We start from the raw sequence: 14,163 nt of genomic DNA, 5'->3' as shown, positions 1-14,163 counted from the left end.
GCCTGTTGGAAATAGAATGGCGTGGCCCTAGTTCCCACATCTTTCATGCAAAATATTTTTTTTTAATTTTTTTTAAATTTATTTATGATAGTCTCACACACACACACACACACAGAGAGAGAGAGAGAGAGAGAGAGAGGCAGAGGCACAGGCAGAGGGAGAAGCAGGCTCCATGCACCGGGAGCCGGATGTGGGATTCGATCCCGGGTCTCTAGGATCGCGCCCTGGGCCAAAGGCAGGCGCCAAACCGCTGCGCCACCCAGGGATCCCTCATGCAAAATATTTATCATCATCCGTGAATGTCAGGCCTAGCCCCACTCCTGTGGCTGTTGTTCAGTCATTCTGGACAGCACACAAATCTGACTCTGCTGGTGGTGAAGGGCAAAATGACTGAACAGGCTGACCGACCTTATATAATCCTTCCAGACAAAAGGACTGGACTCAGTTACTTGAACTGAATTGGAAACCCTAAGGTCCATCGCTAACCATCAGGCTACATTAGAGGTTCTATCAACCTGTGCTCCCCCAAATGGTGTAGGGCCTAACAATTGTAAACATTTTCTTTCTTTCTTTTTTTTTTTTTTTAACATTTTCTTTCTAGGGGCGCCATGTGTGTGTCTCCAAACTAAACTTCTTGTGTGGAACTCAGGCATTCATTTATCTCTTTCCTGAACACATAGCTAATTATACCTTTGAAGCTATCATCTGAGACTTTCTAGCACTTAAAGAAACCTCATCAGTAGATCAGGTGATTTTCAGATGACTGTGGGGTTCTTTCCAAAATGCAGCTACCCTCACTTTCTCAGGGGAGTTTCCTGGAAAGTAAACTGACTCATTATATACATATACCTTGTTGGCAGTAATCCCTGTAATTTAAGTCACCCAGTTAGAAAAAGTACTGAGATTATAAGTGATATCATACAGTATTTGTCTTTCTCTGTCTGACTTATTTCATTTAGGATAATGTTTTCAAAGTCCATCCATGTTGTTATAAATGGCAAGATTTCCTTCTTTTTCATGGTTGAATAATTTCATATATATATTCTTATGTATATAAAGATGAGATATATATGAATAATGTATATATTATATATTATATTATAATATTATCTAAGTACAATTGTATTTAATTATACATAAATTACACATAGTGTAGTTTAATGATACATAAATTACATATACATATTAATATTAAAATATATGAATAATGTATATATCATATATTTATATTAAAATATATAAATACAATTATATTTAATTATACATAAATTACACATAATGTAATTTAATTATACATAAATTACATTTACATATTAATGTTACATATTATACACATATATTATGATCTATAATTATAATCAATATAATTAATAATATAAATAACATTATATTATAGTAATTAATATACCTATATAGTTATATTTATTATATTTATATAATATTAAAGTATTTTATATATTATAACAAGTGTAATGCATATACCACATCTTCTTTATCCATTCATCCTTTGATGGATGTTTACATTGTTCCATATCTTGGCTGTTGTGGACAACAATGTAATGAACACGGGATTGCAGATATGTCTCTGAAATGGTGATATCATTTTCTCCTTTGGATATAGACCCAGAAGTGGGATTACTAGATCATATGGTAGTTCTAATTTGCTCTCATCCTGTGATAGTAGCTCTAATTAAATGTTCTATGGAACAATTAAATGGATTTTGTTCCACCTTCTAGAGGTCAGATTTATCAGAGTGGTGAATGGAATGCATACTCGTGAAAAGATTCACCAGAAGTTAAGATGACGTAGAAGTGAGGGGTGGATATTGTTGGGAGACCTTATGGCTGTCTCATGTTTCTGCATATCTTATGAGCAGAGGCACTGCCTAACCATCGTTCTGGACATCTTTACGAGAATGTTTGTATAGGCACGGCCTTGGAAGACAGAGATATTGTCTTCATATAAAGCAGAGAGCAGACTAACTAGCAGCTCATAGTAAAAGATTTGAGTTCCCTAAGTTCAGGATTCTCTTTTGCATTGAATCCCAGTGTGTGCAGTTGTTAAATACTCTTCCTATCGCCCTCTGGAGATTGGGACTCTAAGAACTGCTATGAAATATGCTCATGCTGGTGCCTCCTATAGTATCTTGAGTAATCAAGTCTTTGTTGCTGACCCAGGAGGCTCACATCTTCTGCTAGCATCCATGAAACTGTGGCAGGCTAACCTTTTAGCTTACAAGCAGGGTAAACTCTCACACACCTCAAAATAGTTGACAATTGGAGAAAAAGTCCTCACATCCAGACTCCCATCTATTATCATCTCCTTTCTGCCTAAAGGATTTCATATGTACATAAAATACATGAAATAATAATTAAATTATAAAAGAATATATACAGGGATTATCAAGTAATAAAATTTATAATTTATATATAACATAATAAAATTATATAACTTATATAATTTTATAGTGCAGGTCTACTATTAGGCTTTTTACATATGGAAATACCTTTATTTTATTTTTTTAGAAATTATTTTTATCAAGTATGCATTTTGGTTGAATTTTTTTTTTCTCTCAATACTTTAAAGATACTGCTCTTCTGTTTTCTGTCTTGGTCTGTTCTGACATGAAATGTTTAGTTATTTATTCCTCTGTAAATGATGTATCTCTTTTTTCCCTCTGGCTGCTGTTTTCAGACTTCTTTTTATGTCTTTTTAAAGGCAATTTGATTTTGATATGCCTTGGTATGGTTTTCTTAACATTTTGTGTTTGAGACTTTTTTGGCTTCTTTACATCTGTGGATTTTGCTTTCATTTAATTTTAAAAATATTTGGCTATTACTTCTTCATGTATTTTTACCCTATCTTCACCCCCCTCTTTCTGGGGCTTGAATTACATGTATATTAGGCCACTTTAAGTTGTCCCACAGCTCACTGCTCTTTTCATGTTTTTTTTTTTTTTTCAGTTTTTTTCTCTCTGTATTTATTTCGAATAGTTTCCATTGCTATGTCTTAAAGTTTACTAATTATTTCTTCTGTCATGTCAAATATGCTGTTAATCCCATGCAGTGTATTTTTCTTTCAGATATAGTCTTTCTATCCTTTACACTTTTGAGTCTTTTTTTTATATCTTCCATGTCTCTACTTAATGTGCTCTCTACCCTTACTCTTTTACTCTTGAAATCATAAAAAGTCATAATAATTTATGTCCTAACCTATTATCATGTATCTGTCATCTCTGTTATTTTTTAGAGTGTGTCTATTGATAGAGTTTTGTTTTTTCCTCATATGGGTTTGTTTTCCTGATTCAAATCATACCTGATAATTTTGGAATGGATGGCAGACCCCGAATTTTCCCTTGTTGGATGTTTTGAACTTTGATCTGGCATGCAGTTAGTTTTGGTGGAAACAGTTTGATCTTCTTGAGGTTTTCTTTCTTCCTTTTTTATGCTGAGACCAAGAGAAACCTTTATTCTAAAGCTAAATTTGCTATACTATTTAAGTACTTTACTTGATGCCCTGTGAATTACAAAGCTTTCCCAATCTGACTAGTGAAAATATAAACCATTCCTGGCCCAATATGAGTTTTAAGGATTATTCTTTTTGGTAGTTCTTTCCCTGACATTAGGTGGTTTCCTCATGTACATATGCTCTCAGAGACTCCTCTGCAGCTCGCTCTCTCTCTCTCTCTCTCTCTCTCCCTCTTCCTCTGTGTGTGTGTGCGCGTGCACGCAACTGTCTCTCCAGTATTATGCCTCTCAAATGCCAGCGTGGCCTTTCTGAACTCCAGACTCTGTCTCCTCCTCTCAGGGGTCTTTGGGATCTGCTTGGATTTCCACTCCATAGGCTGCCACTCAAAACTCTGTAGTCAATAACTGAAGTAATTATGAATGTTGGTTTCATTTGTTTCTTCTTTTCCACTGATCACTGTCTTGCACTGCCTAAAAAATATTTCTTTCTTATTTTGTCCAGTTCTTTCACTGTTTCTGGCAGGAGGAAAAATCTGCTCCCTGTTAATCCATCTTGGCTAGAAGAAGTAACAAAACAATTCAAAAACTTGTATTAAGGATTTTCTGTTCTTCAAAAGTTGCTTTCTGGCTTTCTAGCCACTGCACTTTCCTTGGCTTACTTCTCTAAGGATGTTCAGTTTCTGTTCTTCTCTCTTTTTAAAGGCCTTCTCCTTTTGTTTTGGCTCTGTCCCCCCCCCCCCCGCTGCCCCTAAATCCTAGTTCTAGCTCTTCTAGCTGGTATGCAGGCCTTCAGAATCCCAGTTCTACTCTTAAAACAGGTTGTTTTCAAGCAAAGACAATTCCTTTCCTAAGAATTATTAGGCCAACTGTTAAGAAAAAAAAAATTCTACTTCATAAGCCAGTAAACAGTCAACCTGCCTTCCTTCCTATCTCCCTTCCTTCTTTGCATTTTTCTTTTTTATTTGCTTTTTAAAATATTTAAAATATGAGAGAGTAGAAGATTGTGATGCACTTAAACAGATGGAGAAACCCAGGAATGAAGTAACAGAGAAGGAATCACTTGTTCATCTTCCTATTGAGTTCAAACACTTCATGACTGAAGTTGATTCTATGCTCACCTTGTGTGCACAAAGTCTTTTCCCTACAGTTATCTCTTCTTTTTTTTCCCATCAGAACAGAAATATAATATACAATCTTTCAGCTTAAAAAGGGCCCTCTTTTTTGGCCATGCGCCTTTAGTTTACTGTCGTATTTTATTGGTCCACTTTACAGCAAAACTCCATGACAGACTTGCCCAAACTCACTCTCCCACTTCTCCTCCTGTTGTCTCTTGGGCTCACTCTTAATCACTCAAAAACAAAAACAAAAGCAAAAATTTCACTTATATATACACACAAAACAAAACCACATATAAAAGCTGATCTTCAATCCCATAATTGTCCTCTCTGCTATGGATTGAATTTTTCCCCTTCAAATTTGCGTGTTAAAGTCCTAATCTCCAGTAGCTCAGAATGTGACTGTATTTGGAAATAGGGACCTTTATAGGTAATGTGGTCATTAGGGTTGGCACTAATCCAATATGGCTGGTGACTGGTATCCTTGTAAGGAGAGGAGTATAGGACACAGGCACACACAGAGGAAAGCTCATGTGAAGACACAGTGAGTAGGTGGCTCTCTACAAGCCAAAGAGACAGGTCCTCAGAAGAAGCCAACCCTGCTGATGCCTTGATCTTGGACTTACAGCCTACAGAATTAGGAGAAAATAAATTTCTGTTATTTTAGCCAGAAGGCTGTGTTACTTTGCTATAGTGACCCTAGAAAACATATATACCCTTTTTCACACTGCTTAATTATACTTGCCTTCTGTTAACACTCTAAGCAAGTTTCTGCTCAGATCATTTATATTCCTTTTTTTCCTGGAATGTTTTGTTTCCAGATAGCTTGCCCCACAGCATATTTTCTAGATACACAGAGCTTACTCATTTTAGTCAGGTGTCTGCTCAGATGCCACCTTTCAAAGAAGACTTCTTTGATTCTCACAACACTGTACTCTTTGTCTTCTCTTTTAGATTGCTTCTACCACTTATCTCCACTAATATTATATACTTTTTTTTTCTGTGTCCCCTTACTTGAATGCAATTTCTACTAGAGCAGGGACTCTGTCTTGTTCATAATGTACATCCAATTTCTAAAAGAGTTTCTTGCATATATTTAGTACCCAGTAAAATTTACTGAGCATTGAAAGAATGAATAAACAGGCTTTTTTTTTTTGTCATAGAGAGGGAAAATAGATATTTAAGGATGTAGAACTGAAGTTTTTCCCCCTCCTAAAGCTCATGTGTGTACATAAGAACATTGACTTAATATACTATTTCATCCAGTATAAGATGAAATAAATATGTGTTACTTGGTTCTATTATGAGTTGGAGAGATTAACATCAGTGTCTGTAGTCAAAAAACAGGCCACAGATGAGAAGAAAGCAGGCAACAGAAACCGATTCTAAACTCTGTTGGTTTCTTTGTTTATTTAGTTGTGCCCTGTATTCCATCTCATATAATATATTCAGAAAGTGGCTGTTTTCTTTTTTCCCCCAGCTTTATTGAGATATAATTGACATATAACACTATGTAAGTTTAAGGTTTAAACTTATTGATTTTATACACTTATATATACAGCAAAAAATGGTTATCACCATAGCATTAGCTAGCACCTGTATCATGTCATGTAATTACCATTTCATTTTTGTGGTAAGAACATTTGAGATATACTATCTTAGCAATTTTCAAGTATATTATACAATATTATTAACTATAATCACCATGTTGCACCTTAGATCCTCAGAACTTACTCATCTTATTACTGGAAGTTTGTGTCCTATGACCATCATCTCCCCATTTCCCCTACTCCTGAATTTCTGATAACCATCATTCTACTTTCTATTTCTATGAGTTTAGCTTTTTTAGGTTGCACATATAAGTGAGATCACATAGTATTCGTCTTTTTCTTGCCGGCTTACTTCACTTAGCATAATGCCATCCATTTTGTCACAAATAGCAGGATTTCCTTATTTTTTTCATGGCTCGATAATATTCCATTGGATATATACATACCACGTGTATCCTTCATCCATTGATAGACACTTAGGTTGCTTTCATATCTTCCCTGTTATGAATAATGCTTCAATGAACATGGGAGTAGAGATCTTTTTGATATTCAGCTTTTATTTCTTTGGATATATCATTAGTGGGATTGCTGGATTATATGGTAGGTCTATTTTTGATTTTTTAAGAAATCTCCATACTGCCTTCTTCATTGGCTCTACCAGTTTACATTCCCATCAGCAGTGCACAAGGGTTCCCTATTGTCCACATCCTCTCCAACACTTGTAATCTTGTCTTTTCATTGACAGCCATTCTAACAGGTATGAAGAAGCAATATGTCATGATTTTGATTTGCATTTCCTTGATAATTGTAATATTGAACACTTTTTTATGTATCTGTTAGACGTTTTGATATCTCCTCTGGGAAAATGCCTACTCACTTCCTCTGCCCATCTTAAAAATCAGATTTTGTTTCACTACTGAGCCGTATGCGTTTTTTGTATACTTTGGATATTAATTCTTTATCAGATATAAATAGCAGCCTCCTGTTCTAGACCTTATGGACTGACTGGTCTTTCTGACCAAAGGACTTTCAGTGGGTGGGGGCATGCTGGAGTGTATTGTGACCCAGGGATGTCTTTTCAGCTCAAGCCACTGGGGTCCACAGCATCTACAACTTCATGGTCCTTGGTGAGTGCTGCGCTGGGGTTCGGGGTGGGGGTGGGGGTGGGGACTGTGTGTCTATCGTGTCCCCAAGGTCTGTTGAAGCTCCTAGGGGCACCTGCACTTCCAATGCTGAGGGCTCAGGGCAGGTGGTGGCCGTCGCCCTAAGTGGCGGGAGGCACACACGCAGTGGCAGGAGTCAGCTGCAGGTGCTTCTGCAGTGGAAGACACCAGGTGCGGGCACAGACGTAGGGGTGTGGGCCAGAACCGGCGGCAAAGGTTGGGACCGGCCAGGGGCGCACTCGGAGCTACAGGCACCCCGCTGTTCCCGGTGCTGGCAGCCGCGGAGGGGGAGCGCGGGCGGGGCAGCGCCGTCAGCCGGGCCGCGGGGGGCGGGAGCGTGCGCCTGAGCCGCGGGGCCAGCGGGCGGGTCCGGCGCGGGTCCGAGCCCCGGGGCGGAGGCGGGGGCAGCAGCCGGGGGCGGACGCGGCTGACGTCGGCCAACGCGGTCACCTGCGGGCCGAGGCCGCTCAGATGCGCGGGGGTCCGTGGCCGCCGTGTGGCCCCCGGTTGCCCTGCGGTGCACAACGTGGAGCGGCCCGCGGAAGAGCTCCCTGAGGGCCTGTCCTGCTCGCGGCCCCGCGGGTCGTTCCCGCTCTCCCGTGCCCCCGGCGGTCTCTGCAGGCCTCGGCCTCGCGACTGGGGCGAAATCCGGGCGGCACCTTCCGTCCCGAGAGGCCGGGCGGCGGGTTGCTCCCTCCCAGCTCGCCCTTCGCCCGGGAGGACGGATCTTCTCCCCGCAAGGGCTTCTTCGGGCGCCGGGTTGGTCCCGGGATGACGCAGGCCCCGAGGCTCTCCTCCTCCTCTTTGCGTGTGGCCCCGCGCAGGCTCTTAGTTCCCCCGCGTTTCCGAAGCCTCCACGTGGGCTCCAGACCCCTCGGAGACTGTGGTGGTTGTGGGCGTCCGTGTCGTCGCTGACACCTGCGGGGACGGCACTGGGGTGTCCCAGGCACCACCTTGCTCTGATCCTCCCTAGACGCGACGCTGTTCAAAAGGAAACTCGTGGGAATAGATGAACCAATTTAGTTTTTTTCAAATTTCTTTTTAAATATTTCTCTGAGAAAGGCATCAAACCATTATCTGCTCATTGGCACTGACCATAGTCCGAACTGTTGGACTAATGGCCAGTTTGTAGCATTGTAAACACTCAGATTCTGGTCTGTTGTGGTTGTTGTTGTTGTTGTTGTAATTCACCAAAGCCACCTAAATTAAAATGATTATTCCTAAATCTGAAACACATTTTTTTTTTTACACCGTATTCAATAAGAATATGTGTTTAGTGGCACTGAGATCACTCATTTAAAATGTATTGAATTTTTTTCTCTTTCATAATTGCCAATTTTAAAACTTTGCGTTTTTAATTTTTTAATTTTGAAATTAAATTTTTTTAAAAAAGATTTTATTTATTTATTCATGAGAGATACACACAGAGAGAGAGAGGCAGAGACACAGGCAGAGGGAGAAGCAAGCTCCAAGCAGAGAGCCTGACGCTGGACTTGATCTTGAGACTCCAGGATCACGCCCTGGTCTGAAGGTGGCACTGAACCGCTGAGCCACTCGGGCTGCCCTTAGAATTAAAAATTTTTAATTGAAACTCTTAATATAACCTCCATAGTCAATAAAGAGTACTTAGGAGGGATGCAACAGTCTTTTGCCCAGAAGTGACAGGCAAGGAGACAAAATTTTACTGAAACTTAATATTTATAGAGCTCTGTACACAGGCTCCCACATTTTGACCTCATGACAAGTAAAATAAGGGTGATTACCCCTAATTTACAGGTAAGAACTTGTATTAAATCAGTTTCGTAGTATTACATAGCTAGAAAAAATAAGCTCCATTTTTCTGCACTGAGTCAGTAAATATGCATTACTTTTATTTGGAGAAAGATACTATAATATTTTTTTGAAATTGTTCTCAGTAACCAATCTTTGTTTATGATAATATACACTACCTTATATTTTGGAAATGATGAAAAACAAATCTATGGATAAGAATTATTTTAAACTAGTTTTTTTTATTTATTTGTTTCTAATATGTTACCTCTCAAAATTTTTTCCAAAGGTCTGAAAAGAATGATAATTTGTCAGGATTCTGTTGTAAGCTATACTGAATCGAAAGTATAATCAGGGATCCCTGGGTGGCGCAGTGGTTTGGCGCCTGCCTTTGGCCCAGGGCACGATCCTGGAGACCCAGGATCGAATCCCACATCGGGCTCCCGGTGCATGGAGCCTGCTTCTCCCTCTGCCTGTGTCACTGCCTCTCTCTCTCTCTCTCTCTCTGTGACTACCACAAATAAACTTTAAAAAATTAAAAAAAAAAAAAAAGAAAGAAAGAAAGTATAATCAATGAAATAATAGAAGAGGGAGATTTTAAGTATAAAATAGCATTTTAGAGTTGATATCATAAAAGAGCTTATTAGACCAAATGGAGATTCTAATACATTTTTTATTAAAGAATTTATTTTAAGTTAGATTTTGAAAAAAAAAATGTTCTGAACTATCCCTTAGAGATCATCATTTTCAATAATTGACTTTTAAGACACAATTTGCTGCAAATTGTTCTGTTGTCTTTTAACCACTTTCTCACATCTTATTTGCTCTCTTTCCCTATAATCCTCTCATGGCTCTACCCTAGCAATTGTCTCTTATCTTTGGACTCAGAAAGCTCAACAGCTCCCAGGTCATCTATCATTAAGCAGGTCTTACAATGGTTTCTTTTTGTTGCTTTAAAAATGAAGGGACAATGAAAGGGTAGGAAAAAAAAAAACCCTTCATAAAAAAATGCATTTCCTTTTTTCAGTGGTCCAAATTCCATGAACTATTACTCAATTTTGTCATAAACCACTTGTTTCATATTGTACTATGTAATGTTTTATTTGCATAATCCTCTGGAGTGTACTTGCTTTTCATATTTTCTCTATTCCTTTAGGTGAATCCTCCAACTTTTCATTTTTCTTCCGTTTCTAGGGCTCTGCATTCATTTTCACGTTTCATTAGTTGTTAATTTCAAAATGCAATTAGAAAGAATTCCTCTGAGGATAGCAGGCAATAATTGGCATCTTTCTCTTCTATCTTTATTAAAGAGCTTGGGGAGATGCTTTTTAACTAAAAATGTTTGGAACAAAGGCCAAAGAGAAAATGCCTAGACAAATTATTGGTATTTTGGCATTAGTATAGCATATGCATGGGTCATTAAATAAATCATTCCCCTGCATTTGTCTTTTAGGTTGGTTTAACAGAAATAAACCCAGTTGAAAGTCAAGATTTTGATCTCTAAAAGTAAAAACACATGTTTTGGGGTCTCTTAGTTAACAAAAACCATATTATTTCACTCTGTGCTTCAACTTCAGCATTGAGTAGTGTATATGGAACATGACAGGTTAAGTCCCCTGTACACCAAAGAACCAGGAGAGTTTTATAGAAATATGTAGGAAACGTCTTTAAAGTACTCTACACCAGAATTATTATACAACTTCATAATGCCTATGAGATGTATCCCTGTGTGTCAAGGTATGGTAGCTTATAATTACCAACATTTTGATTTCAGAAGGGCAAATTATCCTGGCGAGAAATGAAGTAGAAAATTTATAAGTCATGGAGGTCTTTATGAGCATGTAAAAGTAGCTTACCAGGGAAACTCCTGGTGGCCTTATGAATAATTAAAGGGAAACTTAAAACCAGAAGGATCCTGACTTTTAACAACTGATTAAATGTTATTTCAAAATAATGGATAATCATTGTCAGCCAAAATTTTCTAGCTCACAGTTCTGTGGTGAAAAATTCTTCATGGCCAGTGATTCTGCAAGGAGAATGGAAGAGTAAGAGAAGTCCTGGCCATTCACATGGGGCAGATAGCATAAGTGTGCTCCAGAGAAGAAGAGAGAGTTAGGGATTATGTCACATGGTGACACTTCCAACTTCAATATCAGTTTGACACACTGATTCACTATTATGTACTAAGTATTGGAAATTTGCAGGAGTGGTTAAGAATGAGTACTCTGGTGTAGACTTGCTTGTATTCAAACCCTAACCCTAACTTTTACTACTTCATAGCTATGTGACCTTGGGCAATTAATCATATCATCTTTGTTCCAGTTTTCATATCTGTAAAATGGGGTCATAAGACTATCTACCTCATAGTTGCAAGCAGTGAAGGAGGGAATTGATGTAAACCACTTAAAACAGTCTGGTACATAGAAAGTACTTAATAAATTTAGCTCTATTACATTGAAATACAATATTGATCTAAATCTAAATATAGATCTAAATATGATTCATTACTGCAATTTCAGTTCGTGTTTTCTTGAACAGTTTTTTTGTGTAGATTTGGTATGATTAGCCAATGTGCTCTTTGACTTGATACCTCATACATTTGAACTTCAATGAGGAATAAGGGTAAAATGTGCCATAGAGTTATGCAGAAAGCTTAATTTCCCCTGGAGACACAGATAGGACCTCTTGTTGGTTGGATCTATCTGAGTCATGGAGGCGGGCATTGGATCAGGAGACAAAAGATGTGAATTCTGGTTGTTAACTCTGTCAGTAACTAAGTTTTGCTTAGGACAAGGAATAAGATTTAATTTTACTGCATGATCATTATGGCCATGATAAGCTATGATAAGCTCTTATTCTAAAACCTCTGTCAAGACACATATGATGCTCTGTTTGTAAACTTCAGCCCAGTGGTAACAGTAATAGCCTTTCATAAATATAATTTTTAATGCTAATACAGTATAAATTTTCAAAGTTTTTTAAAAAACCATTTTACAATAATTATACTTTAAGCAATCATATTAGATTAATTTATCTGTGGCAATTCAGCTATTAATACTATACTCTTAAAATTTCCCCATCATCATTTAGTTTCAAGTAGAAGTGATAATTTTGTATCAATTCATTCACCCAATGCTTTAATTTTTTTATTCTTTTCCCCTGCCCCCTCTCTTCCATGTTAATTCAACATTGAATGTACACTGTGGGTCATGGTTCTTGACCCACATATTATCTTTGATTTTTCACAACAGTGCTTAATCCATACATGAATATAAGAAGTAACCAAAACATCAAAGGTAACATTAAAACAAGAAAGAAGAAGACATCGCACGCATTTTAAATAAGTAATCTTGGATTGTGAACATGAAAGGAACTTTAAATTTCTGTAAGGAAGGAAAAAGGCAATATTTTTCAGAAAGAAAAACAGAGATTAATAATTTCTTGCCCTTATAAATTCTAATCACGTTGCTTTCTCTACCATTTAAGGTTATAAAACAAGAGTCCATTAAAAGTTACTGACAAGATCTTATTAAAAATTGACACAGGACATAGGCATTTCATGGCTGGCACCTACACTGCTCTTAATTTTGTTTCCCTCTGAAGAATGTACGAGGAGGAAAGCTTTATTGAATGAAATCTAGGCCAAGCAAACATATGGCAATGGGATTTCTTTTAGATGAAGTAATTTTAAACTGAGATTTCTCAGAGAAGAATTTTTTTCCCTGCAGACTTTTATAACAGTATCCTTAAAATCTGGTCATGACAAACTGGAGAAAATGATCTTTAAAATCTGAGAATATGCTTAATTCTCTTCTCTGAAATCAATTCTGGGAAGATATCCATATCATTTTGAAATAGCAAACAGATTTGTCTGGTGGAATTTTGCCAGGAAAGAAGTAATGTAGACATGTTATGCTCTATTGTGGAAACATGAAGCATCCCCCTCTGCTAATGATTCATGAACAGGAAGATGAGGCATTCTTGTAGCTATTACCTCCCCTCCTAAGCTGAAATATCATGCTGTTTACATCACTGCACACATGTTCACATTGGTTCAAATGTGTTGTCATTGTGTATTATTAGGCACAATGGTTAGAGTCCTATTCGAAACAACAGCAAAAAAACAAAACACCATTATGTCACAGGGCACTAAGTGTTATAGCTATTACTTCAGTCTAGCCAAACTCCCACATTAATATACCTTGGTAATATCATATCACAATTATCATAAAATTGCCTCTTAAAAGAATATGGTCACTGTGTTCATTTTAAGTTACTAAACAAGGCACCTTGTTTATTATCTCTTAATCTTTCAAACAATCCCAAAATGTATATATTATACCCATTTTACATACGAGGAAACTGCAACGCACAGAGGTTAAGCAATGTGTCCAAAGTCACACAGCGAACAGTTAGGATTCAAACTTGAGTAAACTTTAATACAGGTTAATAGCAATAAAAGAAGGCTTATTAGAGGAAGTAGTTTATCAACTATGTTTTGAAACTACTCATGATTTGTTGGGAAAAATATATGACTCATGTGTGAAATAATGTGGCAACCAAAAAGGGCCATTAGGGCATAAGATGAGGGGGAACTATGTAGAGGCAGCCTGGAGAGATAGTAAAGAATGTGGAGAAAAATCCTATGTCATTCAAATAATACAATGACTGCCTAGAAAGGAAACAGTTAATTAGTATCATGCTTTAATGCAATTCTTTGGGAGAAAAAAAAATCTCTAAAATTTTTGGAGAAAGCTATTATTTGAAGATTACCTGTCATTTATTGGAGGAGGGGTGCAATTAAAAGGCATTCTCAGGAATGTGTGAAATGAGAGCATCATTCCTTTAGTCTCCCTGAAAAGAAAAAAAAAAAGGAAAGCATTGAAAAACTATGCCAACTGAGAAATAATTTTTAAAAAGAGCTCAAGAGGTAAACAGACTCCATGCTGAGCTGAGCACAGAGCCCAGTGTGAGGCTCCATCTCAGGACCTCAAGATCATGACCTGAGCTGAAACCAAGAATCAGATGTCAACCTACTGAGCCACCGAGGTGCCCCAAAGATGTGGTATATATTCATATACAATGGAATATTACTCA

At 37.7% G+C, this 14,163-nt stretch overlaps 1 long non-coding RNA gene across 9 annotated transcripts in view; it reads left to right on the top strand.

The window, feature by feature from the left end:
- LOC102151347 overlaps positions 1–14,163 on the top strand; it is a 115,403-nt gene that overhangs the window by 40,595 nt on the left and 60,645 nt on the right. The gene's annotated exons all lie outside the window — the stretch shown is intronic.

The sequence above is a fragment of the Canis lupus genome, chromosome 32 (genome assembly GCF_011100685.1).
Source record: "Canis lupus familiaris isolate Mischka breed German Shepherd chromosome 32, alternate assembly UU_Cfam_GSD_1.0, whole genome shotgun sequence".
Taxonomy (NCBI): Eukaryota; Metazoa; Chordata; class Mammalia; order Carnivora; family Canidae; genus Canis; species Canis lupus.
The sequence above is the reverse complement of the archived record's forward strand: the minus strand, read 5'-3'. Positions and strand labels throughout refer to the sequence as shown.